The 13,905-nt window shown below is 43.1% G+C and overlaps 1 pseudogene; it reads left to right on the forward strand.

The window, feature by feature from the left end:
• The first annotated feature begins 7,217 nt into the window (after positions 1-7,217).
• On the forward strand, positions 7,218-12,079 carry LOC137351770 (immunoglobulin lambda-1 light chain-like; annotated as a pseudogene).
• Positions 12,080-13,905: the final 1,826 nt, after the last annotated feature.

The following is a 13,905-nucleotide window of genomic DNA, read 5'->3' on the forward strand; positions in this document are numbered from 1 at the left end:
ACCTTCCCCTCTCCCAATCAGTGATTAGTCCTCTATTAAAGGATGTCTTTCTTAACCAATCAAGGATCATTTTGTGATGCTTGCTAACCTTTTGGATTTGTGCAACGAGCACACCTTTTTATTGACTACTTTATCTCAATGCTTTTACATTCCAACGTTCCTTACTTGATTACAAGGCAAATCTACACAGAAGCTGTTTTCACTGTCTGCTCTCAAGGTCTCGCCCTTTTTATGCAAGTAAGCATTTTAAAACTTGACATAATCTCCCAGAATTCATCTACCTTGACATCTTGTCTATACTCTGCCTTATTTCCTAAGTTTTCCCACTTTACTATATATTATATTTAGAGATACAGCACTGAAACAGGCCATTCAGCCAACTGAGTCTATGCTGACCAACAACCACCCATTTTATACTAATCCTACATTAGCTCCATATTCCCTACCACATCCCCACCATTCTTCTACCTACACTAGGGGCAATTTACCTATCACCTGCAAGTCTTTGGCTGTGGGAGGAAACCAGAGCACCCGGCAGAAACCCACGCGGTCACAGGGAGAACTTGCAAATTCCGCACAGACAGTACCCAGAACTGAACCCAGGTCACTGGAGCTGTGAGGCTGCGGTGCTAACCACTGCACCACTGTGCTGCCCTACTCCAAAGAGGGTTCTAATAAATCTAAATGTTAGTTTATGATAGTAAGTTAGTTGTTAGTTTATAACAGCTGGATTTTAACAATTAGTACTCTGGTTCGTAACTTTTAGTAACCTTATAATCTTACATTGGATTAAAACTGGTTATAATGGAGGAAACAGAATGTAAGGGTTAAGGGCAGTTTCTCAGACCAGTTGCAAGTGGGTAGTGGTGTCTCACAGTGTCTGTTCTGGGATCATTTCCAAAACAAGGGAGAAACAATCTGAAAATATAGTAAGCGCATTATCTTGTCTTCAAGACATTGTGAAGCACTTCAGAACATATACATTGCATCTGAAGTGCAATTGCTGTTACAATTTGTTTCTACCAGGAGAAGTAATATTGGAGATATCCAACAATCATAGCACTGAAAACTCAGCAGGTGAAATAAATGCATGCTTTTACCGTTCAACATTTCACTTCTGAACCCTGAGATTTATTTGCTTGCCTGACATCTAGTACAGGATGAGCAGAAATTTCCTCCAATTAAGCCATTGTGTTTGGTTCCCACCATGAATTCCATTCTCTAGCCACCGAGTCCACCCCTCTCGCTGGCCACTGTTTGAGGCTGAACGAGACTGTTTGCCAACATAGCATCCAATTTGACCCTGAGCTCAGCTTCTGACTCCATATCCTCTCTCTCACTAAGACCGTCTAACTGTAACATTGTATGCCTGCGCCTCTGCCTCAGCTCATCTGTTGCTGAAACCCTCATGCATCCTTTGTTACCTCAAGACACGACAATTCCAAATCTCTCCTCCCATCTATTCCCCACAAAGTAAAGCCTTTCCACAACTCTGCTTCCCATATCCTAACTCGCACAAGTCCTGTTCACCCTTCACCTAGACTGAACATCTAGAAACATTTCAGTTATCAGGGACAGCCAGCATGGATTCATGACGGGAAGGTCATGTCTGACAAATCTCATTGAATTTTTTGAAGAGGTGACTAAGGTAGTGGACAGAGGAGTGTCTATGGATGTTATTTATATGGACTTCCAGAAGGCATTTGATAAAGTCCCACACAAGAGACTGTTAACTAAGGTAGAAGCCCATGGAGTTGAGGGCAAATTATTGACATGGTTAGAAAGTTGGTTGAGTGGTAGGCGACAGAGAGTGGGGATAATGGGCAAGTACTCCGATTGGCAGGATGTGACTAGTGATGTCCCGCAGGGATCTGTGATGGGGCCTCAATTATTTACATTATTCATTAATGACTTGGATGATGGCATAGTAAGTCATATATCCAAATTTGCTGATGATACAAAGTTAGGTGGCATTGTAGACAGTCTAGATGATAGCATAAAATTGCAAAGAGATATTGACAGACTAGGTGAGTGGCAAAACTGTGGCAGATGGATTTCAATGCGGGTAAGTGTGAGATTATCCATTTTGGACCAAAAAAGGATAGAGCAGGGTACTTTCTAAATGGGAAGAGGTTAAGCACAGTGGATGTCCAAAGAGACTTAGGGGTTCAGGTGCATAGATCTTTAAAATGCCACGGGCAAGTGCAGAAAATAATCAAAATGGCTAATGGAATGCTAGCCTTTATATCTAGAGGATTGGAGTATAAAGACACAGTGGTTATGCTGCAGCTGTACAAAACCCTGGTTAGATCCCACTTGGAGGACTGTGAGCAGTTCTAGGCATCGCACCTTAGGAAGGATATATTGGCCTTGGAGGGAGTGCAATGTAGGTTTACAAGAATGATACCTGGACTACAGGGGTTAAGTTAAGAGGAGCGATTACACAAATTAGGTCTGTTTTCGCTAGAATTTAGAAGGTTAAGGGGTGATCTGATCGAAGTCTTCAAGATATTAACAGGAAAAGACAGGCTGGATAAAGATAAACTATTTCCACTGGTTGGAGATTCTAAAACTAGGGGGCATAGTCTAAAAATTAGGAGCAGACCGTTCAGGAGAGATGTTAGGAAGCACTTCTTCATGCAAAGGGTGGTAGAGGTTTGGAACTCTCTCCCACAAACAGCAGTTGAAGCTAGAACAGTTGTTAATTTTAAATCTGAGATAGATAGATTTTTATTAAGCAAAGATATTAAGGGATATGGGTCAAAGGCAGGTATATGCAGATAGGCTGCGGATCAGCCATAATCTCATTGAATGGTGGGACAGGCTCGAGGGGCTGAATGGCCTACTCCTGTTCCTATGTTCCTATGTTCACCTCTGTGCTCGCTGACCTACACTGGCTCCCGGTCAAGCAATGCTGCGATTTTAAATTCTGGTCCATAGCCTCACTCCTCCATATTTCTGTAATCGTTCCCACATCCCTCTGAGATTTCTGTGCTGGTTTAATTCTGGCCTCTTGAGCACCCCTAATTTTAATTATTGTGCCAGTGTGGACCATGTAATGTGAGGCTTTTATTATTTACGTTAGGGATGTCAAACTGTAACTCATGGACCTGAAGTAGCTCCTGCATTCTAGCATTAAAATAGCCGACCAAACCAATCCTATATGTGGTTATGTTTCTAATTCGATGTTCCATTTGAGTGAGCTGTTTTGCTTTTTAGACTTGATAATTAAACTTGATTATCCCATTGCTCTCCTGGACAATCTCTCATCCCACGCCCTCCATAGTTGTCAGATGATCCGGAACACTGCAGCCTGCATCATATCCTGCACCAGGTTCTGTTCACTGAGAGCCCCTACTCCTGCTAACCAACATTGCCTCTCTTTCCAGCAAGGTCTTCACTTCAAACTTCTTATCCTTGAATACCTCATCCTCCCCAACTCCGTAATCTCCTCCAGTCCTGCAACCCTGCCAGTCTCTAAACTGGGCCGTATGGTGTTTAGGATACATTTCTTTGTATAAACTCACTGTCTGAGGAAAAACGGAAGGTAAATTAACTGATGGTCAGGTCGGTTTGGGTGTGGGAAAAAAAGGAAGGACTCGGGCTGGGTTAGGCACGGGGTCGGATGGGGTTCTGTCGGGCTCAGGTCGGGTCTCATTTGCAGGCCTTTACTACATAGCCTTCTCCAGTACGAAAAGCAACCATTTACCACTAGTCTCTGTTTCCTGTCACTCAGCCAAATTTGTATACATGCTGCTACTGTACCTTTTATTTCACGAGTTCTAACTTCACTCACAAGCCTGTTATGTGGCACTTTATCAAATGCCTTTTGGAAGTCAATGCACACCACATTAAAATCATTACCCTTATCAATCCTCTCTGGTACTTCATCAAAAAAACTCAAACAAGTTAGTGATTTTCCCTTAACAAAACCATGCAGCCTTTCCTTAATTAATCCACATTTCTCTAAGTGACTGTTTAAACAGTGAGTGTCTGACAGTTACTTAAAGGAACATGTCAAATGGAACAGAAACCAAGACATTTGTGTAATGTGGGTATAAAATTCAGATTGAGAGGGTTTGATTGTGTTCTGGACAGTCCCTCTCCTTAAAATAACAGTGCACAGTTCCTGCTGGGACCCAGGTGTTTTGTCAGTTTCACACTCACTTGGGGCAGCTGGTTGAGGCTGCACTGAACTGCATTCAAATACTGAAAACTGATTGGCTGAAGCTGCTTCAACCAATCCCCTTTAATATTTAAATGAGGTATAATTGGCTCACAATGTTCTGATTCTATGAAAATAGCAGAAACTCAGATAATAAAATGTATTTAGAAGTTAGAATATGTTTAACAGACTTAGTAGTCAACTTCTGTTTGATAGGTTAGAATATGATAATCTGGTTGTTGGCAAGTTAGTACATCTGTGACTAGTTAAAACATCAGCCCTTTCCTATTGAGCACGTTCCCTCACTGTTAAAACAGTGACAACACATATAGCAAGATTATCTAAACACTAACTGAGGTGGTTCACCAACACACTGTCAGGATTCTGTAAGTGTAAAGTGAGGTGCTTGTTGAACAGTAAATGTTTCACATGGTTTCTCTGGTAGGAAGTTACCAGTAATGTTTGTTATATCAGTGTGTGGTATGGAGAAGCGCCACAGAAATCGAGTTTTACAAGGCATCTATTAATGAGAGAGCCACAAGTTAACCACTGCAAGAGTGAGGCCATGTTCTTTGGGAACTGGGCCGACCGATCCTTTGTCCCCTTCATCGTCAGGTCAGACTACCTGTAGGTGGATCTGGTTCGGAAGGACTGGAGCGTGCGCCAAAACCTGGAAAGAGCGAGTAGCCAGGATACACTATAAACGAAGCATGTGGGAGCAGCGTTCTCTCTCCATTGTGGGTAAGAACCTGGTCATCAGGCGCGAGGCGCTCACGTTGTTGCTGTACATGGCGCAGGTCTGGCCCATACCCTACTCCTGCGCCCTGGTGGTCACCCAAGCCATTCTCCGCTTTATCTGGAGATGCAAAATGGACCGGGTCTGGAGGGACACGATGTTCAAACCCCTGGATAAGGGCAGGAAAAATGTACCCAATGTCTCCCTCATCCTGATGACCACCTTCGTGTGCGGCTGCATCAAGCTGTGCATAGAGCCCCAATATGCAAACATCAAGTGTCACTACGTGCTGAGGTTCTATCTGTCCCCGGTGTTGCGAAGGATGGGTCTGGCCGCATTGCCGCGGAACGCTCCATCCAGTTGGACCAAGCTGTACCACCTTTCCTTTATGGAAATGTTTCTGATGAAAAAACACCTTTGACCACCAATCCATCAGGCAGTGGTCTGCATGGAATGTCCTCAAGGCACTACGGGAAGAGGAGATGGTGGATCCTCTCGGATGGTTCCCTGAGTAGACTGCCAAAGGCATTTGGCAGAATGCCTCATTACCAGAACTTTCAAACAAGTACCAAACATAGCTGGGCTGGTGGTGAGAAGGGCCATCCCCATTAGATCCTTTCTGCACACCTGGAGTCTCACCCCCTCAACACGCTGCCCTCGAGGTGGCTGTGGTGGGGAAGAGACAGTTGCCCAACTCCTTCTGGAATGTATCTTTGCAAAGCAGGTGTGGAAAGAGATGCAGTGACTTTTGCCGAGGTTCATCACAAGCAGCTCCGTAACACAGGAGTCTGTGCTCTACGGGCTGTTCCCAGGGATACACACTGAAATAAACATCAACTGCTGCTGGAGGATCATCAATTCAGTGAAAGACACTCTTTGGTCTGCCCAAAACTTGCTGGTCTTCCAGTGCAAAGTGTTGTCCATGACCGAGTGTTGCAGACTGGCACATTCCAAGGTCCAGGACTACGTGCTGAGGGATGCACTAATGCTTGGGGCAGCCGCAGCAAAGGCTCAATGAGGAAAGACCACTGTGTAAGGTCCTCCTGCCATTGTATACTAAGGGGCTGGACCTATGGAAAACCCTTTAGGTTGTATACACTAAATATGGGTTTGCTGTAAAATGTACATGGCATACAAAATGGAATGGAAGGGATGTGAGGCAACTCACTCCAGAGGATGTGAGAGGGAAAAATGGGATTAATGTAGGATTAGTATAAATGGGTAGTTGATGGTCAGCATGGACCCGGTGGGCCAAAGGGCCTGTTTCGGTGCTGTATCACTCTGTGACTCTATGATCGCTTTATTGAAGAAAACTGACTTCCTTTGCACTTTTTGGAATGTCAACTTGGTGCTGTTTTGAACTGTATTGTAAAGTATTGATTTTTACAGATTTTTATGAATAAAGTATATTTTTGGGGGAAAAAAGTGGTATGCAGAAGCGTCACAGAAATCGAGTTTTACGAGGTATTTATTAATGAAAGAGCCACAAGCTGAGAGAATTGTATCAGAATGTTCTAAAGCAGAGTTCTTGTTATTGGCGAAGTGCTGGCGGGCAGCCATAAAGACAGGGCTAAATTGTGGCGAGTCGAAGAGACTTAGTAGTTGGCAGGAAAAAAGACAGAGGCGCAAGGGGAGAGCCAACTGTGCAACAGCCCCGACAAACAAATTTCTCTGCAGCACCTGTGGAAGAGCCTGTCACTCTAGAATTGGCCTTTATAGTCACTCCAGGCGCTGCTTCACAAACCACTGACCACCTCCAGGCGCGTATCCATTGTCTCTCGAGATAAGGAGGCCCAAAAGAAAAAAAAAGAAAAAAGATCTGCAATTTAAATTCCATCCTTAGATAGAAGAAGCAGACAAACATAAAGAGGGAAGTGGCAAATATTACAGAATAAACTCCAATCTGCACCTTCTCCTTTGTTATCTCTTGCCCCACCCCCACCTCACTTGCTTATAATCTGTGACTTTTCTAATATTTGTCAGTTCCGAAGAAGGGTCAGTGACCCGAAACGTTAACTCTGCTTCTCTTTCCACAGATGCTGCCAGACCTGCTGAGTGATTCCAGCATTTCTTGTTTTTGTTACAGAATAAACTATCTTGTTTTTAACATGGAAAACAATCGCTAACAGTACTGAGGTGTCACTACATCAATCTGAGTCTGTGACACTGAATGGGAGGGTTTCAGATCCTTGTCTGGATTGGTCAGTGTGAATCACTCTAATTTGCATGGATTTCCTTCCTGATGTGAACGGCTCTATAACTGGGTTCAATGGGCAGCTGCTGCCACAGTCTGTTACAGAGTGATTCGGTGAAGGGAACTCTCTGGTAGAAATGATGCGGATGTTGTGCTTTTTCTAGTCTTTGGCGCTGTGGCTGGACTGAAAGTACAGACACTGAACTCTGTTCCTCCCGCAGCAGCAGATGGTGGTTCGGGATCACTTTTAAAGAGTCAATGTGTAATGTTTAATCCCTGCTCTCTTACAGATGGACAGTCGCAGACTCTGACTCAACCTCCAGACCTGACTGTGAAACCAGGAAACACGGCCACACTGGACTGCAACATTGGAACGAAAGATGGCTATGCTATTAGCTGGTACAAGCAGACACCAGGAGCAGCTCCTCAATGGGTCCTCTATTATCATCACTCTCACAATTCTCCTACTTATGGTCCTGGGTTTAGCAGCGACCGTTTCACATCGGCAGTCAACAGCGGCCACAACATTTACCAGTTAATCATAAAGAACGTGGAGGTGAATGATGGCGCCGTCTATTACTGTAACAAATGGTTTTCATCGAGCAGTGCTTATGTGTCACAGTGACAGAAGGTAAAACAAAAACTGGGAGAAGCAAATATTATACAATTAACATCTTTTGTATCCGATAAAATATTCTCATGTTTTACATTTCGTAAAATCACTTCAATTTTGTCCTTTCTACACTATTTTACAATTTCAATCATTTCATAATTGATAACATTCTGAATCTCATTGGGTGTTGCTGATGTTTTTAATGTTAGTCTGTGGATGATACTGTGAGTTCATTCCTTGCTGTCCCACACCAGCTGGGACACTCGGAATACATGAAGTCTGATTAATGCTGGAACTGGAGCATCTGAAGGTGTTTTCTGTCTGATTCCAGAGTCCTGGATAAGTGTATGGACTGAACCCTAGAACATCACACTGTGTGTGTTCGGCCAAGGGACCAAGCTCTTTGTTGCAGGTAAGTGTCTGGGAATTCTCTCCTGCAGAAACTAGCTGTGTGAAATTAGACATTTAGAAATCCTTTTTTAACATTTTAATTTAATTACTCCCGAGCACCTGCTTATTACACACAAATTTTAGTGAAAATGCTGATTCCAGTATTGCCCTGTTTAGTATCCAACGCAAGCTTTTAATTAGAGCTGTGTTTCTCTTTATTAACAGTGCTCTGAAATTTTACAATTGATTGAATTGTAATCATTTTATTCCAAAATTCTCTATGAACGTTTTTCGCTTTAAAAAAAAGATAGCCGTCAGTACAGCCAGATCTGAATTGGTGGCGGGTGGGTGCTTGTGGGCGGATTATAATTCACTTATACAGGCTTAAAATTGGACACTGTGACGGGTGCAGGTTTTTTGCAAAACTGGAATGAAGGGCAATGCTGAGATAGGGTTATAGTGTGGTATTTCTCCCCCCCCCCCCCCCCAACCCAACCCCAACCATGGCTGAGCTGCTTTGTTTAGCAATGGTGGGAATATCTTTCACCATTAGGTGCACAGCAATGAATTAAACAAATTTAAAAAGAGAAAGAAATTGCTTTTATGCAACACTATCATGTGTTAGTGTTTCAGTTTGCACTTCAAAAGTCATCTGTTCAATCATTACTCTGCAGGAAAACACAACATCCAATTAACAAACAGCAATGAGATTGATGACCAGTTAATATTTTTGACCCAGGAATGTTGGACACAACACTGGAATAACCAACCATGTCAGGGTATCTCTGAGATTCACCTGAACAAGGAGACAGGCCTCAGTTTAATGTATTTTCAGGAATCTAGGGCCACTAATAATACAGCACAGTACTCCCTCAGCATTGCATTGAAGTGTTGGTCTAGACATTGCTCCAGGTTCCATGTATTTCTACCTCCCAGGTAGATAACTTGGGATTGGTAGTTCTGGATCTGTCTAATACCATGATGTCACCATATAATATTCCAGCATTTCTCCTACATTCTGATGTGCATTGTATCAGATCTGGGGTAAATTTTAGTAATGTAATTGCTGCAATGGATTAAGAATTAGTGACTATATAAAAGGCCTGGCTCCAGACATCTTAAAGGGTTTTTGAGGCATTTTCAGTTAATTCTCAAATATGTCCATTACAAACCAGCTGCTAAAAGCCAGTGTGGGTCCAGGTCTTGGCTCAGCCATTGATGTACACACTAACTCAAAGTGAGTAAACTACCTAACCGTTTCAAAAAAGTTCACACATGTCCTGTGCAAACAAGCAGTCACACAGGTTTTGTAATTTTAAGCTTTACTAACCCCAACACTCTGCCAACTGAGAGAAGAGAGAAATCCAAATGTTTAAAGGAGAAAAATAGTGCCTTTCTAGTTGAGTCCTGACAAAAAATGTTGAATTTTTTACACAAATGTTGCATTCCAGTTAATTTTCTGTGTTTTACGTTTTTCAGTTGTTGGACATTTTAATGTTTGTTGTTTGAAATAGGGGAAAACAAAATGACATTTGGACTTTCCTGACGGTCACTCTCCATGACTAATCTTCCCTCCTTGCCCAAGTTGAGGCCTCAAACTCCTTAAGAGCTAGTTCAGCACTATACCCCATCTCACTTCTCACCATTCTTAGTCACCCTCCCCTTCTCAAATCATCATCCCAGTTAACACTAAAATTTACCTTCGGAACTCACATCGAGAATAAGCACTGCTCTCAGATTCCATTCTCTTCCCTTTACCCTGCGCTGCTATCCATTGCCCTCCGAATTGAACTTTAGAGTCCTGCTGCTCAAACAGAAACTTTATGGCTAAGAAGGAGGCCAGTTGCCCCATTGTGTTTGTGCTGGCCAAAAAAGAGCTTCCACACCGAATCCCACTTTCCTGCTCTTGGTCCATAGCCCTGTATGTTATGGCTCTTCAAGTACATTTCCAAGTTTTTTTTTTAATGCAATGAGGGTTTCTGCCTCTGCCACCCTTTTCAGACTCCCACCACCCACTGGGTAATAAAGTTTCCCTTCAACTCTCCTCTAATTCTTCTACCAATTATTTAAATCTATGCCCCTGGTTATTGATCACTCTGTTAAAGAAATGAGGTCCTTTCTAGCCACTCCATCTAGGCTCCTCATAATTTTGCAAACTTCAGTTAATTCTCCTCTCCGCCTCAACTGTTCCAAAGTCTACAACCCTAGCCTATCCAATCTATCATCATAGCTAAAATTCTCCATTCCTGGCAACATGCTGGGAAATCTCCTCTGTACCCTCTCTTGTGTGATCACAAGCTTCCTCTAAGGCAGTGACCAGAACTGTACAACAGTCTTTTAGCTGTTGCCAAACTAATGTTTTGTACAGTTTTCTCAAACTCTCTGCTCTTGGCCTCTGTGCCACGGCTAATAAAGAATATCCTGTATACCATCTTAACCACCTACCCAGGGATCTGTGGACATGCACTATGTTCCCTTACACCTCTCAGTATCTGACCATCTATTGTGTATTTCCCTGCCCTGTTTGCCCTCCTGAAATGCATGGCCTCACACTTATATAGATAGAATTCTGTTTGCCACTTTTCTGCCCATCTGATTGGCCCATTGATCTCTTCTTGCAGTCTACAGCTTTCTTCTTCACTAGCAACCAAATGGCCAATTTTTATATCATTTGCAAACATCTTAATCATACACTCTACATGTAATTCTAAATCACTAATATATACAAATAACAAAGGGACCCAATACTGAATTCTGTGGAACCCCACTGGAAACAGCCTTCCAGTCATAAAAACACTCGTCAATCAGAACCATTTTGCTTCCAGCCACTGAGCTAGTTTTAGATCCAACTTGCCACTTGCTCTTGGACCCCATGAGTTTGAATTTTCTGACCAGTTTGCCATGTGATACCTTGTCAAAATCCTTGCTAAAATCCATACACTATATCAAACATGTTACCCTCAACAACCCTTCTTGTTATCTCCTCAAAGATTTCAATCAAGTTAGTCAGACACTATCTTCGCCTAACAAATCCATGCTGACTGTCCTTGACCAGAAGAGTCTTGTAACAATAGGGTTATCAAAATTGTAGTTCTTCTGTTTTTGACAAAGCCTGAGCAATCCTAAAGGGCAATGCCCTGTCACTCAATGAACATCTGGGGCTCACTAGAGGAAGCTATAACCTTTCACACCAGCTTCTATTAAACTCTGAAATGAAGCTAAACTTTTCTCTACCTTTATACAAACATGCCATCTCTGATTCTGATTGCAGCTCAGCAACTTCCTGACCCTTCAGTAAAACTGCTTGGGCCTTCAGCCGAGGAGGTGTCCACTAAAGGAGCCGGCACCTTGGTTTGCCTGGTCAACAAACTGTCCATGGGCTTTGCTGCGGTCAGCTGGGCAGTGGATGGGAGTCCGACGAGTGGTGAGGTGCAAACCAGTGCGGTGTCGCGGAACACGGACAACACCTTCAGTCTCAGCAGCTACCTGAAAGTCCCCGGCACAGACTGGAGCAGTGGGAAGGTGTATTCCTGTACAGTTCAACAACAAGGAACAGCTTCAAAAACAACAGCAACTGTCACACAATCCAACTGTTAAATAGATGGAAGTTTCACTCGTATGCTGTCTGGTTCACGAGAATGTCATGCTTCCACCCTGACCCAACCACCCCTGTCCACCCTCTACCCTTGGTATCTGCTGCATTTTGTGCTTCTGTTTAGCTTTGTGTAATTCTGCTGTATCATGTGTTTGTATCTGTGGCAGATTTTGCTCAGAATCTTCTATTAAGAGGCCACGAGGGTTAAAGTGACCAGTTAGTTGGCTCCAATCACGACTTTCAGTTCAATTGGATGGTTTGTTCAGCAGCAGTGCTGGATTTAATGAAAATGATTAATGAAGATAGTTTATGACCTGTCAGCAGCATCAGACTGACAATGACTGTCCCTGAGAGTAACTTTCAATAAAGAGAATCTGTGCAGGAAATATTTGTGTGTGTGTGTGTGTGTTCTGTCACCTTGTGTGGTCCGTCCCATCTTGAACACCACAAAATGGTCTAGATGTAAGAAGACCAAGGCTTGGCCTCAATTCTGGTCCTGTTTCCATGCATTGAAGAATGTTGTGGGAAGTTAGAGGAAAAGGCATAGATCCTTGGGTGTGAAAATTGGGCCATATCTCTGGAGGGATGCAATTGTGAAAACAGCTTTAAAATAAGATTAAAACAGGTAACTAGATTAATCAGATTAAGAGCAGTAGTGATAATGTTCCAGAGGCCACAGTATAGGATGAATTAGTACTTGCTTAGAGATGAGCTCATTAATGAGAGCCAGCATGGTATTATTAAAAAGTCCAGTCCTGTCTGGCAAATTTTAATGAGAAGGGAGTCCACTGATGAAGGAAATGCAGAAATATTTTGTATCGCGAGTTTCAATTAGGGGTTGCTCAGCTGCAACATAAGAGGCTTGTTCATAAAATTAGTTGGAGTATGATAATTTGAAAGGATTGAAGAATTATGGTTTATGGGTGTTCAATTGGCTGGAGGGAGAGAGACAGTAGTGTTCCCATAAGCATCAGTGTTGGCACCATCACTTTCTTCAATAGATTAATGATCTGGTCATGGGCATAGACATATAATCTCAACCTTAAATCAACAGAGTGTAGTTAACTGTGAAGAAACCTGTACAACTTCAGAAGGATATGGACTGGTTAGTAGATCAGGCTGCTAGATGAAACTTAGAGAAATGTGAGAGGTTACATTTTGGGAGGAAAATGTGGCAGTACTTTACACTGAATAGTAAACTGTTTAAAATGAGGAGATATTTAAAGGTCTAAATGCACAGATCTATGCACTGTCCCCTTAAGGATCAGTGTGGTAATCTGTGTGGAGCTACGGGAAATGGGCGAGGTCTTAAATGAATACTTCTCATCTGTCTTTACCATGGAGAAGGTTATGGAAGCTAATGAGTTCAAGGGAGGATCCTGGAGCATATCAACATTACAAAGGAGGAGGTGTTGGAGGTTTTGAAGTGCATTAAGGTGGATGAATCCCCAGGGCCTGACCAGGTGTATCCTAGGATGCTATGGGAAGCAAGGGAGGAGATTGCTGGGGCCCTGGCAGAGATTAGCCATGGGTGAGGTACCGGAAGACTGGAGGATAGCTAATGTTGTGCCTTTATTTAAGAAGGGCAGCAGGGATAAGCCAGGAAACTACAGGCCTGTGAGCCTTACATCAGTGGTGAGAAAGTTATTGGAAGGGATTCTGAGAGACAGGATTTATATGCATTTGGAAATACAAGGTCTTATTAGGGATAGTCAGCATAGCTTTGTGCGTGGGAAATCATGTCTCATGAATTTGAGTTTTTTGAGGAGGTGACCAAGAGGATTGACGAGGGCAGGGCGATGGACGTTGTCTACATGGACTTTAGCAAGGCCTTTGACAAGGTCCCGCATGGTAGGCTGGTGCAGAAGGTTCGAACACATGGGATCCAGGGTGAGCTAGCCAATTGGACACAAAATTGGCTTGGTGATAGGTGGCAGAGGGTGGTAGTGGAGGGTTGTTTTTCAGATTGGAGGCCGGTGACCAGTGGTGTGCTGCGGGGATTGGTGCTGGGCCCTCTGTTGTTTGTCATATATATTAATGACTTGAATGTGAATGTAGGGGGCATGATTAGTAAGTTTGCAGATGACACCAAAATTGGTGGTATAGTGGATAGTGCAGAAGGTTATCTAAGGTTACAACAGGATATAGATCAACTGGGAAAGTGGGCAAGGGATTGGCAAATGGAATTTAACGCAGACAAGTGCGAAGTGAT

The sequence above is a fragment of the Heterodontus francisci genome, chromosome 36 (assembly GCF_036365525.1).
Source record: "Heterodontus francisci isolate sHetFra1 chromosome 36, sHetFra1.hap1, whole genome shotgun sequence".
In the NCBI taxonomy this organism is placed as follows: Eukaryota; Metazoa; Chordata; class Chondrichthyes; order Heterodontiformes; family Heterodontidae; genus Heterodontus; species Heterodontus francisci.